The following is a 15,365-nucleotide window of genomic DNA, read 5'->3' as shown; positions in this document are numbered from 1 at the left end:
GAGAGGAACAAGGGGTGAGAGAGATTGCGAGGGACAAGGGGAGAGAGACTGAGAGGAACAAGGGGAGAGAGACAGTGAGAGGAGCAAGGGGAGAGAGACAGTGAGAGGAACAAGGGGCAAGACACAGTGAGAGGAAAAAGGGGAGAGAGACAGTGAGAGGAACAAGGGGAGAGAGACAGTGAGAGGAACAAGGAGAGAGAGACAGTGAGAGGAACAAGAGTAGAGAGACAGTGAGAGGAACCAGGGGAGAGAGACTGAGAGGGACAAGGGGAGAGAGACAGTGAGAGGAACAAGGAGAGAGAGTGAGAGGAACAAGGGGAGAGAGACCGTGAGAAGAACAAGGGGAGAGAGACAGTGAGAGGAACAAGGGGAGAGAGACAGTGAGAGGAAAAAGGTGAGAGAGACAGTGATAGGAACAAGGGGAGAGAGACTGTGAGAGGAACAAGGGGAGAGAGATAATGAGAGGAACAAGGGGTGAGAGACAGTGAGAGGAACAAGAGGCGAGAGAGACAGTGAGAGAAAACAAGGGGAGAGAGACAGTGAGAGGAACAAGAAGCGAAAGAGACAGTGAGAGGAACAAGGGGAGAGAGACAGTGTGAGGAACAAGGCGAGGGAGAGAGTGACAGGAACAAGGGTAAAGAGACAGTGAGAGGAACAAGGGAGAGAGACCGTGAGACGAACAAGGCGAGAGTGAGAGGGGGAGAGATACAGTGAGAGGAACAAGGGGAGGGAGACAGTGAGATGAACAAGGGGAGAGAGACAGTGAGAGGAACAAGGGGAGAGAGAGAGTGAGAGTAACAAGGGGAGAGAGACAGTGAGAGGAACAATGGGAGAGAGAGAGTGAGAGGAACAAGGGGAGAGAGACAGTGAGAGGAACAAGGAGAGAGAGACAGTGAGAGGAACAAGGGGCAAGAGACAGTGAGAGGAACAAGGGGAGAGAGACAGTCAGAGGAACAAGGGGAGAGAGAGAGTGAGAGGAACAAGGAGAGAGAGACAGTGAGAGGAACAAGCGTAGAGAGACAGTGAGATGAACAAGAGACAGTGAGAGGAACAAGGGGCAAGAGACAGTGAGAGGAACAAGGGGAGAGGGACAGTGAGAGGAACAAGGGGCAAGAGACAGTGAGAGGAACAAGGGTAGAGAGACAGTGAGAGGAACAAGGGGCAAGAGACAGTGAGAGGAACAAGGGGAGAGAGATAGTGAGAGGAACAAGGGGAGAGAGATAGTGAGAGGAACAAGGGGAGAGAGACAATGAGTGGCACAAGGGGAGAGAGACAGTGAGAGGAACAAGGGGAGAGAATCAGTGAGAAGAACAAGGGGAGAGGGACAGTGAGAAGAACAAGGGGAGAGGGACAGTGGAAGGAACAAGGGGAGAGAGACAGTGGAAGGAACAAGGGGAGAGAGACAGTGAGAGGAACAAAGGGAGAGAGACAGTGAGAGGAACAAGGGGAGAGAGACAGTGAGAGGAACAAGGGGAGAGAGACAGTGAGAGGAACAAGGGGAGAGAGACAGTGAGAGGAACAAGGGGAGAGACACAGTGAGAGGAACAAGGGGAGAGAGACAGTGAGAGGAACAAGGGGAGAGAGACAGTGAGAGGAACAAGGGGAGAGAGTCAGTGAGAGGAACAATGGGAGAGAGACAGTGAGAGGAACAAGGGGAGAGAGACAGTTAGAGGAACAAGGAGAGAGAGAGAGTGAGAGTAACAAGGGGAGAGAGAAAGTGAGAGGATCAAGGGGAGAGAGAGAGACAGTGAGTGGATCGAGGGGAGAGAGACAGTGAGAGGAGCAAGGGGAGAGAGACAGTGAGAGGAACAAGGGGAGAGAGACAGTGAGAGGAACAAGGCGAGAGAGACAGTGAGAGGAACAAGGGGAGAGAGACAGTGAGAGGAACAAGGGGAGAGAGACAGTGAGAGGAACAAGGGGAGAGAGAGAGAGAGAGGAACAAGGGGATAGAGATAGTGAGATGGACAATGGGAGAAAAACAGTGAGAGGTTCAAGGGGAGAGAGACAGTGAGAGGATCAAGGGGAGAGAGACAGTGAGTGGAACAAGGAGAGAGAGAGACAGTGAGAGGAACAAGGGGAGAGAGAGAGTGAGAGGAACAAGGGGAGAGAGACAGTGAGAGGAACAAGAGGCGAGAGAGACAGTTAAAGGAACAAGGGGAGAGAGACAGTGAGAGGAACTAGAGGCGAAAGAGACAGTGAGAGGAAGAAGGGGAGAGAGACAGTGAGAGGAACAAGGCGAGAGAGAGAGTGAGAGGGACAAGGGGAGAGAGACAGTGAGAGGAACAAGGGGAGAGAGACAGTGAGAGGAACAAGGGGAGAGAGACTGTGACAGGAACAAGCGGAGAGAGATAGTGAGAGGAACAACGGTAGAGAGAGAGTGAGAGGAACAAGGGGGGAGGGGGAGTGAGAGGAACAAGGGGGGAGAGAGAGTGAGAGGAACAAGGGGAGAGAGATAGTGAGAGGATCAACGGGAGAGAGACTGTGAGAGGAACAACGGGATAGAGTGAGAGGGACAAGGGGAGAGAGACAGTGAGAGGAACAAGGGGAGAGAGACAGTGAGAGGAACAATGGGAGAGAGACAGTGAGAGGAAAAAAGGGGAGAGAGAGAGTGAGAGTAACAAGGGGAGAGAGACAGTGAGAGGAACAAGGGGAGAGAGAGAGTGAGAGGAACAAGGGGAGAGAGACAGAGAGGAACAAGGGGAGTGAGAGGAACAAGGGGAGAGAGAGATTGCGAGGGACAAGGGGAGAGAGACTGAGAGGAACAAGGGGAGAGAGACTGAGAGGAACAAGGGGAGAGAGACTGAGAGGAACAAGGGGAGAGAGACTGAGAGGAACAAGGGGAGAGAGACAGTGAGAGGAACAAGGGGAGAGAGACAGTGAGAGGAACAAGGGGAGAGAGACAGTGAGAGGAACAAGGAGAGAGAGACAGTGAGAGGAACAAGGGTAGAGAGACAGTGAGAGGAACCAGGGGAGAGAGACTGAGAGGGACAAGGGGAGAGAGACAGTGAGAGGAACAAGGAGAGAGAGTGAGAGGAACTAGGGGAGAGAGACCGTGAGAAGAACAAGGGGAGAGAGACAGTGAGAGGAACAAGGGGAGAGAGACAGTGAGAGGAACAAGGGGAGAGAGACAGTGAGAGGAACAAGGGGAGAGAGACAGTGAGAGGAACAAGGGGAGAGAGATAATGAGAGGGACAAGTGGAGAGAGACAGTGAGAGGAACAAGAGGCGAGATAGACAGTGAGAGAAAACAAGGGGAGAGAGACAGTGAGAGGAACAAGAAGCGAAAGGGACAGTGAGAGGAACTAAGGGAGTGAGACAGTGAGAGGAACAAGGGTACAGAGACAGTGAGAGGAACAAGGGTACAGAGACAGTGAGAGGAACAAGGGGAGAGAGACAGTGAGAGGAACAAGGCGAGGGAGAGAGTGAGAGGAACAAGTGTAAAGAGACAGTGAGAGGAACAAGGGGAGAGAGACAGTGAGACGAACAAGGCGAGAGTGAGAGGGGGAGAGATACAGTGAGAGGAACAAGGGGAGGGAGACAGTGAGATGAACAAGGGGAGAGAGACAGTGAGAGGAACAAGGGGAGAGAGAGAGTGAGAGTAACAAGGGGAGAGAGACAGTGAGAGGAACAATGGGAGAGAGAGAGTGAGAGGAACAAGGGGAGAGAGACAGTGAGAGGAACAACGGGAGAGAGACAGTGAGAGGAACAAGGGGCAAGAGACAGTCAGAGGAACAAGGGGAGAGAGACAGTCAGAGGAACAAGGGGAGAGAGAGAGTGAGAGGAACAAGGAGAGAGAGACAGTGAGAGGAACAAGCGTAGAGAGACAGTGAGAGGAACCAGGGGAGAGAGACAGTGAGAGGGACAAGGGGAGAGAGACAGTGAGAGGAACAAGGAGAGAGAGAGAGTGAGAGGAACAAGGGTAGAGAGACAGTGAGATGAACAAGGGGCAAGAGACAGTGAGAGGAACAAGGGGCAAGAGACAGTGAGAGGAACAAGGGGAGAGAGACAGTGAGAGGAACAAGGGGAGAGAGACAGTGAGACGGGCAAGGGGAGAGAGACAGTGAGACGGGCAAGGGGAGAGAGACAGTGAGAGGAACAAGGGGAGAGGGACAGTGAGAGGAACAAGGGGCAAGAGACAGTGAGAGGAACAAGGGTAGAGAGACAGTGAGAGGAACAAGGGGAGAGAGACAGTGAGAGGAACAAGGGAGAGAGACATTGAGAGGAATAAGGGGAGAGAGACAGTGAGAGGGACAAGGGGAGAGAGACAGTGAGAGGGACAAGGCGAGAGTGAGAGGGGGCGAGAGACAGTGAGAGGAACAAGGGGAGAGAGACAGTGAGAGGAACAAGGGGAGAGAGACAGTGAGATGGATAAGGGGAGAGAGACAGTGAGAGGAACAAGGGGAGAGAGACAGTGAGAGGAACAAGGGGAGAGAGGCAGTGAGAGTAACAAGGGGAGAGAGTCAGGGAGAGGAACAAGGGGAGAGAGAGAGTGAGAGGAACAAGGAGAGAGTCAGTGAGAGGAACAAGGGGAGAGAGACAGTGAGGGGAACAAGGGGCAAGAGACAGTGAGAGGAACAAGGGGAGAGAGACAGTCAGAGGAACAAGGGGAGAGAGAAAGTGAGAGGATCAACGGGAGAGAGACTGTGAGAGGAACAACGGGATAGAGTGAGATGGACAAGGGGAGAGAGACAGTGAGAGGAACAAGGGGAGAGAGACAGTGAGAGGAACAATGGGAGAGAGACAGTGAGAGGAAAAAAGGGGAGAGAGAGAGTGAGAGTAACAAGGGGAGAGAGACAGTGAGAGGAACAAGGGGAGAGAGAGAGTGAGAGGAACAAGGGGAGTGAGAGGAACAAGGGGAGAGAGAGATTGCGAGGGACAAGGGGAGAGAGACTGAGAGGAACAAGGGGAGAGAGACAGTGAGAGGAACAAGGGGAGAGAGACAGTGAGAGGAACAAGGGAAGAGAGACAGTGAGAGGAACAAGGGGAGAGAGACAGTGAGAGGAACAAGGGGAGAGAGACAGTGAGAGGAACAAGGGGAGAGAGACAGTGAGAGGAACAAGGGGAGAGAGACAGTGAGAGGAACAAGGGGAGAGAGTCAGTGAGAGGAACAAGGGGAGAGAGACAGTTAGAGGAACAAGGAGAGAGAGAGAGTGAGAGTAACAAGGGGAGAGAGAAAGTGAGAGGATCAAGGGGAGAGAGAGAGACAGTGAATGGATCGAGGGGAGAGAGACAGTGAGAGCAGCAAGGGGAGAGAGACAGTGAGAGGAACAAGGGGAGAGAGACAGTGAGAGGAACAAGGCGAGAGAGACAGTGAAAGGAACAAGGGGAGAGAGACAGTGAGAGGAACAAAGGGAGAGAGAGAGTGAGAGTAACAAGGGGGGAGAGACAGTGAGAGGAACAAGGGTAAAGAGACAGTGAGAGGAACAAGGGGAGAGAGACAGTGAGAGGAACAAGGGGAGAGAGAGAGAGAGAGAGAGAGGAACAAGGTCATAGAGATAGTGAGAGGAACAAGGCGAGAGAGAGAGTGAGAAGGACAAGGGGAGAGAGACTGTGAGAGGAACAAAGGGAGAGAGACAGTGAGAGGAACAAGGGGAGAGAGACAGTGAGAGGAACAAGAGGCGAGAGAGACAGTTAAAGGAACAAGGGGAGAGAGACAGTGAGAGGAACAAGAGGCGAAGGAGACAGTGAGAGGAACAAGGGGAGAGAGACAGTGAGAGGAACAAGGCGAGAGAGAGAGTGAGAGGGACAAGGGGAGAGAGACAGTGAGAGGAACAAGGGAAGAGAGACTGTGAGAGGAACAAGGGGAGAGAGATAGTGAGAGGAACAACGGTAGAGAGAGAGTGAGAGAAACAAGGGGAGAGGGGGAGTGAGAGGAACAAGGGGGGAGAGAGAGTGAGAGGAACAAGGGGAGAGAGATAGTGAGAGGATCAACGGGAGAGAGACTGTGAGAGGAACAACGGGATAGAGTGAGAGGGACAAGGGGAGAGAGACAGTGAGAGGAACAAGGGGAGAGAGACAGTGAGAGGAACAATGGGAGAGAGACAGTGAGAGGAAAAAAGGGGAGAGTGAGAGTAACAAGGGGAGAGAGACAGTGAGAGGAACAAGGGGAGAGAGAGAGTGAGAGGAACAAGGGGAGAGAGACAGAGAGAGGAACAAGGGGAGTGAGAGGAACAAGGGGAGAGAGAGATTGCGAGGGACAAGGGGAGAGAGACTGAGAGGAACAAGGGGAGAGAGACAGTGAGAGGAGCAAGGGGAGAGAGACAGTGAGAGGAACAAGGGGCAAGACACAGTGAGAGGAAAAAGGGGAGAGAGACAGTGAGAGGAACAAGGGGAGAGAGACAGTGAGAGGAACAAGGAGAGAGAGACAGTGAGAGGAACAAGGGTAGAGAGACAGTGAGAGGAACCAGGGGAGAGAGACTGAGAGGGACAAGGGGAGAGAGACAGTGAGAGGAACAAGGAGAGAGAGTGAGAGGAACAAGGGGAGAGAGACCGTGAGAAGAACAAGGGGAGAGAGACAGTGAGAGGAACAAGGGGAGAGAGACAGTGAGAGGAATAAGGTGAGAGAGACAGTGAGAGGAACAAGGCGAGAGAGACTGTGAGAGGAACAAGGGGAGAGAGATAATGAGAGGAACAAGGGGTGAGAGACAGTGAGAGGAACAAGAGGCGAGAGAGACAGTGAGAGAAAACAAGGGGAGAGAGACAGTGAGAGGAACAAGAAGCAAAAGAGACAGTGAGAGGAACAAAGGGAGAGAGACAGTGAGAGGAACAAGGGTACAGAGACAGTGAGAGGAACAAGGGGAGAGAGACAGTGAGAGGAACAAGGCGAGGGAGAGAGTGACAGGAACATGGGTAAAGAGACAGTGAGAGGAACAAGGGGAGAGAGACCGTGAGACGAACAAGGCGAGAGTGAGAGGGGGAGAGAGACAGTGAGAGGAACAAGGGGAGAGAGAGAGTGAGAGTAACAAGGGGAGAGAGACAGTGAGAGGAACAATGGGAGAGAGAGAGTGAGAGGAACAAGGGGAGAGAGACAGTGAGAGGAACAAGGAGAGAGAGACAGTGAGAGGAACAAGGGACAAGAGACAGTGAGAGGAACAAGGGGAGAGAGACAGTCAGAGGAACAAGGGGAGAGAGAGAGTGAGAGGAACAAGGAGAGAGAGACAGTGAGAGGAACAAGCGTAGAGAGACAGTGAGAGGAACCAGGGGAGAGAGACAGTGAGAGGGACAAGGGGAGAGAGAGAGAGAGTGAGAGGAACAAGGGTAGAGAGACAGTGAGATGAACAAGAGACAGTGAGAGGAACAAGGGGAGAGAGACAGTGAGACGGACAAGGGGAGAGAGACAGTGAGAGGAACAAGGGGAGAGGGACAGTGAGAGGAACAAGGGGCAAGAGACAGTGAGAGGAACAAGGGGCAAGAGACAGTGAGAGGAACAAGGGGAGAGAGATAGTGAGAGGAACAAGGGGAGAGAGATAGTGAGAGGAACAAGGGGAGAGAGATAGTGAGAGGAACAAGGGGAGAGAAACAATGAGTGGCACAAGGGGAGAGAGACAGTGAGAGGAACAAGGGGAGAGAATCAGTGAAAAGAACAAGGGGAGAGGGACAGTGAGAAGAACAAGGGGAGAGGGACAGTGGAAGGAACAAGGGGAGAGAGACAGTGGAAGGAACAAGGGGAGAGAGACAGTGAGAGGAACAAAGGGATAGAGACAGTGAGAGGAACAAGGGGAGAGAGACAGTGAGAGGAACAAGGGGAGAGAGACAGTGAGAGGAACAAGGGGAGAGAGACAGTGAGAGGAACAAGGGGAGAGAGACAGTGAGAGGAACAAGGGGAGAGAGACAGTGAGAGGAACAAGGGGAGAGAGACAGTGAGAGGAACAAGGGGAGAGAGTCAGTGAGAGGAACAAGGGGAGAGAGACAGTGAGAGGAACAAGGGGAGAGAGACAGTTAGAGGAACAAGGAGATAGAGAGAGTGAGAGTAACAAGGGGAGAGAGAAAGTGAGAGGATCAAGGGGAGAGAGAGAGACAGTGAGTGGATCGAGGGGAGAGAGACAGTGAGAGGAGCAAGGGGAGAGAGACAGTGAGAGGAACAAAGGGAGAGAGACAGTGAGAGGAACAAGGCGAGAGAGACAGTGAGAGGAACAAGGGGAGAGAGACAGTGAGAGGAACAAAGGGAGAGAGAGAGTGATAGTAACAAGGGGAGAGAGACAGTGAGAGGAACAAGGGTAAAGAGACAGTGAGAGGAACAAGGGGAAAGAGACAGTGAGAGGAACAAGGGGAGAGAGACAGTGAGAGGAACAAGGGGAGAGAGAGAGAGAGAGAGGAACAAGGGGATAGAGATAGTGAGAGGAACAGGGCGAGAGAGACAGTGAGAAGGACAAGGGGAGAGAGACTGTGAGAGGAACAAAGGGAGAGAGACAGTGAGAGGAACAAGGGGAGAGAGACAGTGAGATGGACAATGGGAGAAAAACAGTGAGAGGTTCAAGGGGAGAGAGACAGTGAGAGGATCAAGGAGAGAGAGAGACGGTGAGAGGAACAAGGGGAGAGAGAGAGTGAGAGGAACAAGGGGAGAGAGACAGTGAGAGGAACAAGAGGCGAAAGAGACAGTTAAAGGAACAAGGGGAGAGAGACAGTGAGAGGAACAAGAGGCGAAATAGACAGTGAGAGGAAGAAGGGGAGAGAGACAGTGAGAGGAACAAGGGGAGAGAGACAGTGAGAGGAATAAGGTGAGAGAGACAGTGAGAGGAACAAGGGTAAAGAGACAGTGAGAGGAACAAGGGTAAAGAGACGGTGAGAGGAACAAGGGGAGAGAGACAGTGAGAGGAACAAGGGTAAAGAGATAGTGTGAGGAACAAGGGTAGAGACAGTGAGGAACAAGGGGAGAGAGACAGTGAGAGGAACAAGGGGAGAAAGACAGTGAGAGGAACAAGGGGAGAGAGACAGTGAGAGGCAGAAGGGTGGAGAGAGACAGTGAGTGGAACAAGGGGAGAGAGACAGTGAGAGGAACAAGGGGAGAGGGACAGTGGGAGGAACAAGGGGAGAGAGACAGTGAGAGGAACAAGGGGAGAGAGACAGTGAGAGGAACAAGGGGAGAGAGACAGTTAGAGGAACAAGGAGATAGAGAGAGTGAGAGTAACAAGGGGAGAGAGAAAGTGAGAGGATCAAGGGGAGAGAGAGAGACAGTGAGTGGATCGAGGGGAGAGAGACAGTGAGAGGAGCAAGGGGAGAGAGACAGTGGAAGGAACAAGGGGAGAGAGACAGTGGAAGGAACAAGGGGAGAGAGACAGTGAGAGGAACAAAGGGATAGAGACAGTGAGAGGCACAAGGGGAGAGAGACAGTGAGAGGAACAAGGGGAGAGAGACAGTGAGAGGAACAAGGGGAGAGAGACAGTGAGAGGAACAAGGGGAGAGAGACAGTGAGAGGAACAAGGGGAGAGAGACAGTGAGAGGAACAAGGGGAGAGAGACAGTGAGAGGAACAAGGGGAGAGAGACAGTGAGAGGAACAAGGGGAGAGAGACAGTGAGAGGAACAAGGGGAGAGAGACAGTGAGAGGAACAAGGGGAGAGAGACAGTTAGAGGAACAAGGAGATAGAGAGAGTGAGAGTAACAAGGGGAGAGAGAAAGTGAGAGGATCAAGGGGAGAGAGAGAGACAGTGAGTGGATCGAGGGGAGAGAGACAGTGAGAGGAGCAAGGGGAGAGAGACAGTGAGAGGAACAAGGGGAGAGAGACAGTGAGAGGAACAAGGCGAGAGAGACAGTGAGAGGAACAAGGGGAGAGAGACAGTGAGAGGAACAAAGGGAGAGAGAGAGTGAGAGTAACAAGGGGAGAGAGACAGTGAGAGGAACAAGGGTAAAGAGACAGTGAGAGGAACAAGGGGAGAGAGACAGTGAGAGGAACAAGGGGAGAGAGAGAGAGAGAGAGGAACAAGGGGATAGAGATAGTGAGAGGAACAGGGCGAGAGAGAGAGTGAGAAGGACAAGGGGAGAGAGACTGAGAGGAACAAAGGGAGAGAGACAGTGAGAGGAACAAGGGGAGAGAGACAGTGAGATGGACAATGGGAGAAAAACAGTGAGAGGTTCAAGGGGAGAGAGACAGTGAGAGGATCAAGGGGAGAGAGACAGTGAGTGGAACAAGGAGAGAGAGAGACAGTGAGAGGAACAAGGGGAGAGAGAGAGTGAGAGGAACAAGGGGAGAGAGACAGTGAGAGGAACAAGAGGCGAAAGAGACAGTTAAAGGAACAAGGGGAGAGAGACAGTGAGAGGAACAAGAGGCGAAAGAGACAGTGAGAGGAAGAAGGGGAGAGAGACAGTGAGAGGAACAAGGGGAGAGAGACAGTGAGAGGAATAAGGTGAGAGAGACAGTGAGAGGAACAGGGGGGGAGGGGGGGGGGGGGGGGGGGGGGGGGGGGGGGGGGGGGGGGGGGGGGGGGGGGGGGGGGGGGGGGGGGGGGGGGGGGGGGGGGGGGGGGGGGGGGGGGGGGGGGAAAGAGGACAGTGAGAGGAACAAGGGGAGAGAGACAGTGAGACGAACAAGGTAAAGAGACAGTGAGAGGAACAAGGGTGAGAGACAGTGAGAGGATCAAGGGGAGAGAGACAGTGAGAGAAACAAGGGGAGAGAGAGGAACAAGTGGAGAGGGACAGCGGAAGGAACAAGGGTAGAGAGACAGTGAGAGGAACAAGGGTAAAGAGACAGTGAGAGGAACAAGGGGAGAGGGACAGTGAGAAGAACAAGGGTAGAGAGATAGTGTGAGGAACAAAGGTAGAGACAGTGAGGAACAAGGGGAGAGAGACAGTGAGAGGAACAAGGGGAGAAAGACAGTGAGAGGAACAAGGGGAGAGAGACAGTGAGAGGCAGAAGGGTGGAGAGAGACAGTGAGTGGAACAAGGGGAGAGAGACAGTGAGAGGAACAAGGGGAGAGGGACAGTGGGAGGAACAAGGGGAGAGAGACAGTGAGAGGAACAAGGGGAGAGAGACAGTGAGAGGGACAAGGGGAGAGAGACAGAGGAACAAGTGGGAGAGACAGTGAGAGGAACAAGGGTAGAGAGACAGTGAGAGGAACAAGGGGAGAAAGACAGTGAGAGGAACAAGGGGAGAAAGACAGTGAGAGGAACAAGGGGAGAGAGAGAGAGTGAGAGGCAGAAGGGTAGAGAGACAGTGAGAGGAACAAGGGGAGAGAGACAGTGAGAGGAACAAGGGGAGAGAGACAGTGAAAGGAACAAGGGGAGAGAGACAGTGAGAGCAACAAGGGTAGAGAGATTGTTTGAGGAACAATGGTAGAGACAGCGAGGAACAAGGGGAGAGAGACAGTGAGAGGAACAAGGAGAGAGGGACAGTGAGAGGAACAAGGGCAGAGGGACAGTGAGAGGAACAAGGGGAGAGAGACAGTGAGAGGAACAAGGGGAGAGAGACAGTGAGAGGAACAAGGGTAGAGAGACAGTGAGAGGAACAAGGGTAAAGAGACAGTGAGAGGAACAAGGGTAAAGAGACGGTGAGAGGAACAAGGGGAGAGAGACAGTGAGAGGAACAAGGGGTGAGAGACAGTGAGAGGAACAAGGGTAAAGAGACAGTGAGAGGAACAAGGGGAGAGAGACAGTGAGACGAACAAGGGGAGAGAGACAGTGAGAGGAACAAGGGGAGAGAGACAGTGAGACGAACAAGGGTAAAGAGACAGTGAATGGAACAAGGGGTGAGAGACAGAGGAACAAGTCGAGAGGGACAGCGGAAGGAACAAGGGTAGAGAGACAGTGAGAGGAACAAGGGTAAAGAGACAGTGAGAGGAACAAGGGGAGAGAGACAGTGAGAGGTACAAGGGGAAAGAGACAGTGAGAGGAACAAGGGTAGAGAGACAGTGAGAGGAACCAGGGGAGAGAGACAGTGAGTGGAACAAGGGTGAGAGACAGTGAGAGGATCAAGGGGAGAGAGACAGTGAGAGAAACAAGGGGAGAGAGAGGAACAAGTGGAGAGGGACAGCGGAAGGAACAAGGGTAGAGAGACAGTGAGAGGAACAAGGGTAAAGAGACAGTGAGAGGAACAAGGGGAGAGGGACAGTGAGAAGAACAAGGGTAGAGAGATAGTGTGAGGAACAAAGGTAGAGACAGTGAGGAACAAGGGGAGAGAGACAGTGAGAGGAACAAGGGGAGAAAGACAGTGAGAGGAACAAGGGGAGAGAGACAGTGAGAGGCAGAAGGGTGGAGAGAGACAGTGAGTGGAACAAGGGGAGAGAGACAGTGAGAGGAACAAGGGGAGAGGGACAGTGGGAGGAACAAGGGGAGAGAGACAGTGAGAGGAACAAGGGGAGAGAGACAGTGAGAGGGACAAGGGGAGAGAGACAGAGGAACAAGTGGGAGAGACAGTGAGAGGAACAAGGGTAGAGAGACAGTGAGAGGAACAAGGGGAGAAAGACAGTGAGAGGAACAAGGGGAGAGAGAGAGAGTGAGAGGCAGAAGGGTAGAGAGACAGTGAGAGGAACAAGGGGAGAGAGACAGTGAGAGGAACAAGGGGAGAGAGACAGTGAAAGGAACAAGGGGAGAGAGACAGTGAGAGCAACAAGGGTAGAGAGATAGTGTGAGGAACAATGGTAGAGACAGCGAGGAACAAGGGGAGAGAGACAGTGAGAGGAACAAGGAGAGAGGGACAGTGAGAGGAACAAGGGCAGAGGGACAGTGAGAGGAACAAGGGGAGAGAGACAGTGAGAGGAACAAGGGGAGAGAGACAGTGAGAGGAACAAGGGTAGAGAGACAGTGAGAGGAACAAGGGTAAAGAGACAGTGAGAGGAACAAGGGTAAAGAGACGGTGAGAGGAACAAGGGGAGAGAGACAGTGAGAGGAACAAGGGGTGAGAGACAGTGAGAGGAACAAGGGTAAAGAGACAGTGAGAGGAACAAGGGGAGAGAGACAGTGAGACGAACAAGGGTAAAGAGACAGTGAGAGGAACAAGGGTAAAGAGACAGTGAGAGGAACAAGGGGTGAGAGACAGTGAGAGGAACAAGGGGAGAGAGACAGTGAGAGGAACAAGGGGAGAGAGACAGTGAGACGAACAAGGGTAAAGAGACAGTGAATGGAACAAGGGGTGAGAGACAGAGGAACAAGTCGAGAGGGACAGCGGAAGGAACAAGGGTAGAGAGACAGTGAGAGGAACAAGGGTAAAGAGACAGTGAGAGGAACAAGGGGAGAGAGACAGTGAGAGGTACAAGGGGAAAGAGACAGTGAGATGGACAAGGGGAGAGAGACAGTGAGAGGAACAAGGGTAGAGAGACAGTGAGAGGAACAAGAGTAGAGAGACAGTGAGAGGAACCAGGGGAGAGAGACAGTGAGTGGAACAAGGGGAGAGAGACAGTGAGAGGGACAAGAGGAGAGGTACAGTGAGAGTAACAAGGGGAGAGAGAAGGTAGAGAGAAACTATAATGATCCCAGATCAGACCCCAACAGTGGCTAATATACTGGACTGAAACCCCAATATAATCACTAGCTTTCGGAGCACATCTCCTTCCTCAGGTGAATGAAGAGGTAGGTTCCAGAAACATATATATAGACAAAGTCAAAGATTCAAGACGATACCTTGAATGCGAGTATTTGCAGGTAATTAAGTCTTTACAGGTCCAGACAGAGCGACTGGAGAGAAGGGTAATCCCAGGTTAAAGATGTGTGAATTCTCTCAAGCCAGGACAGTTGGTAGGATTTCATAAGCCCAGGCCCGATGGTGGGGGGTGAATGGAATGCGACATGAATCCAAGGTCCCGGTTGAGACCGCACACGTGTGCGGAACGTGGCTATCAGTTTCTGCTCGGCGATTCTGCGTTAGAACAAAGAACAAAGAAAAGTACAGCACAGGAACAGGCCCTTCGGCCCTCCACGCCCATGCCGACCATGCTGCCCGACTAAACTACAATCTCCTACACTTCCTGGTTCCGTATCCCTCTATTCCCATCCTATTCATGCATTTGTCAAGATGCCCCTTAAATGTCACTATCGTCCCTGCTTCCACCACCTCCTCCGGTAGCGAGTTCCAGGCACCCACTACCCTCTGTGTAAAAAAAACTTGCCTCGTACATCTACTCTAAACCTTGCCCCTCGCACCTTAAACCTATGCCCCCTAGTAATTGACCCCTCTACCCTGGGGAAAAGCCTCTGACTATCCACTCTATCTATGCCCCTCATAATTTTGTAGTCCTCTGTCAGGTCGCCCCTCAACCTCCGTCGTTCCAGTGAGAACAAACCGAGTTTATTCAACCGCTCCTCATAGCTAATGCCCTCCAGACCAGGCAACATTCTGGTAAATCTCTCCTGCACTCTCTCTAAAGCCTCCACATCCTTCTGGTAGTGTGGCGACCAGAATTGAACACTACACTCCAAGTGTGGCCTAACTAAGGTTCTATACAGCTGCAACATGACTTGCCAATTCTGATACTCAATGCTCCGGCCAATGAAGGCAAGCATGCCATATGCCTTCTTGACTATCTTCTCCACCTGTGTTGCCCCTTTCAGTGACCTATGGACCTGTACAGCTAGATCTCTTTGACTTTCAATACTCTTGAGGGTTCTACCATTCACTGTATATTCCCTACCTGCATTAGACCTTCCAAAATGCATTACCTCACATTTGTCCAGATTAAACACCATCTGCCATCTCTCCACCCAAGTCTCCAAACAATCTAAATCCTGCTGTATCCTCTGACAGTCCTCATCGCTATCCGCAATTCCACCAACCTTTGTGTCATCTGCAAACTTACTTGCTGCGCGTCCTGAAGGTCGCCTTGGAGAACGCTTACCCGAAGATCAGAGGCTGAATGCCCTTGACTGCCGTAGTGTTCCCCGACTGGAAGGGAACATTCCTGCCTGGCGATTGTTGCGGGATGTCCATTGTCGCAGCGTCTGCATGGCCGCGCCAATATACCACGCTTCGGGACATCCTTTCCTGCAGTGTATGAGCTAGACAACATTGGCCGAGTCGCACGAGTATGTACCACGCACCTGGTGGGTGGTGTTCTCATGTGTAATGGTGGTATCCATGTCGATGATCTGGCACGTCTTGCAGAGATTGCCATGGCAGGGTTGTGTGGTGTTGTGGTCACTGTTCTGAAGACTGTGTAGTTTGCTGCAAACAATGGTTTGTTTGAGGTTGCGCGGTTGTTTGAAGGCAAGTAGTGGGGGAGTGGGGATGACCTTGGCAAGATGTTCGTCTTCATCGATGACGTGTTGAAGGCTGCGAAGAAGATGTCGTAGTTTCTCCGCTCCGGGGAAGTACTGGACAACAAAGAGTACTCTGTCGGTTGTGTCCCGTGTTCGTCTTCTAAGGAAGTCAGTGCAGTTTTTTGCTGTGGCGCGCTGGAACTGTCGATCGATGAGTCGAGCGCCATATCCCGTTCATACGAGAG

The sequence above is a fragment of the Scyliorhinus torazame genome, chromosome 7, assembly GCF_047496885.1.
Source record: "Scyliorhinus torazame isolate Kashiwa2021f chromosome 7, sScyTor2.1, whole genome shotgun sequence".
Classification (NCBI taxonomy): Eukaryota; Metazoa; Chordata; class Chondrichthyes; order Carcharhiniformes; family Scyliorhinidae; genus Scyliorhinus; species Scyliorhinus torazame.
This window is presented reverse-complemented; position numbering follows the sequence as displayed.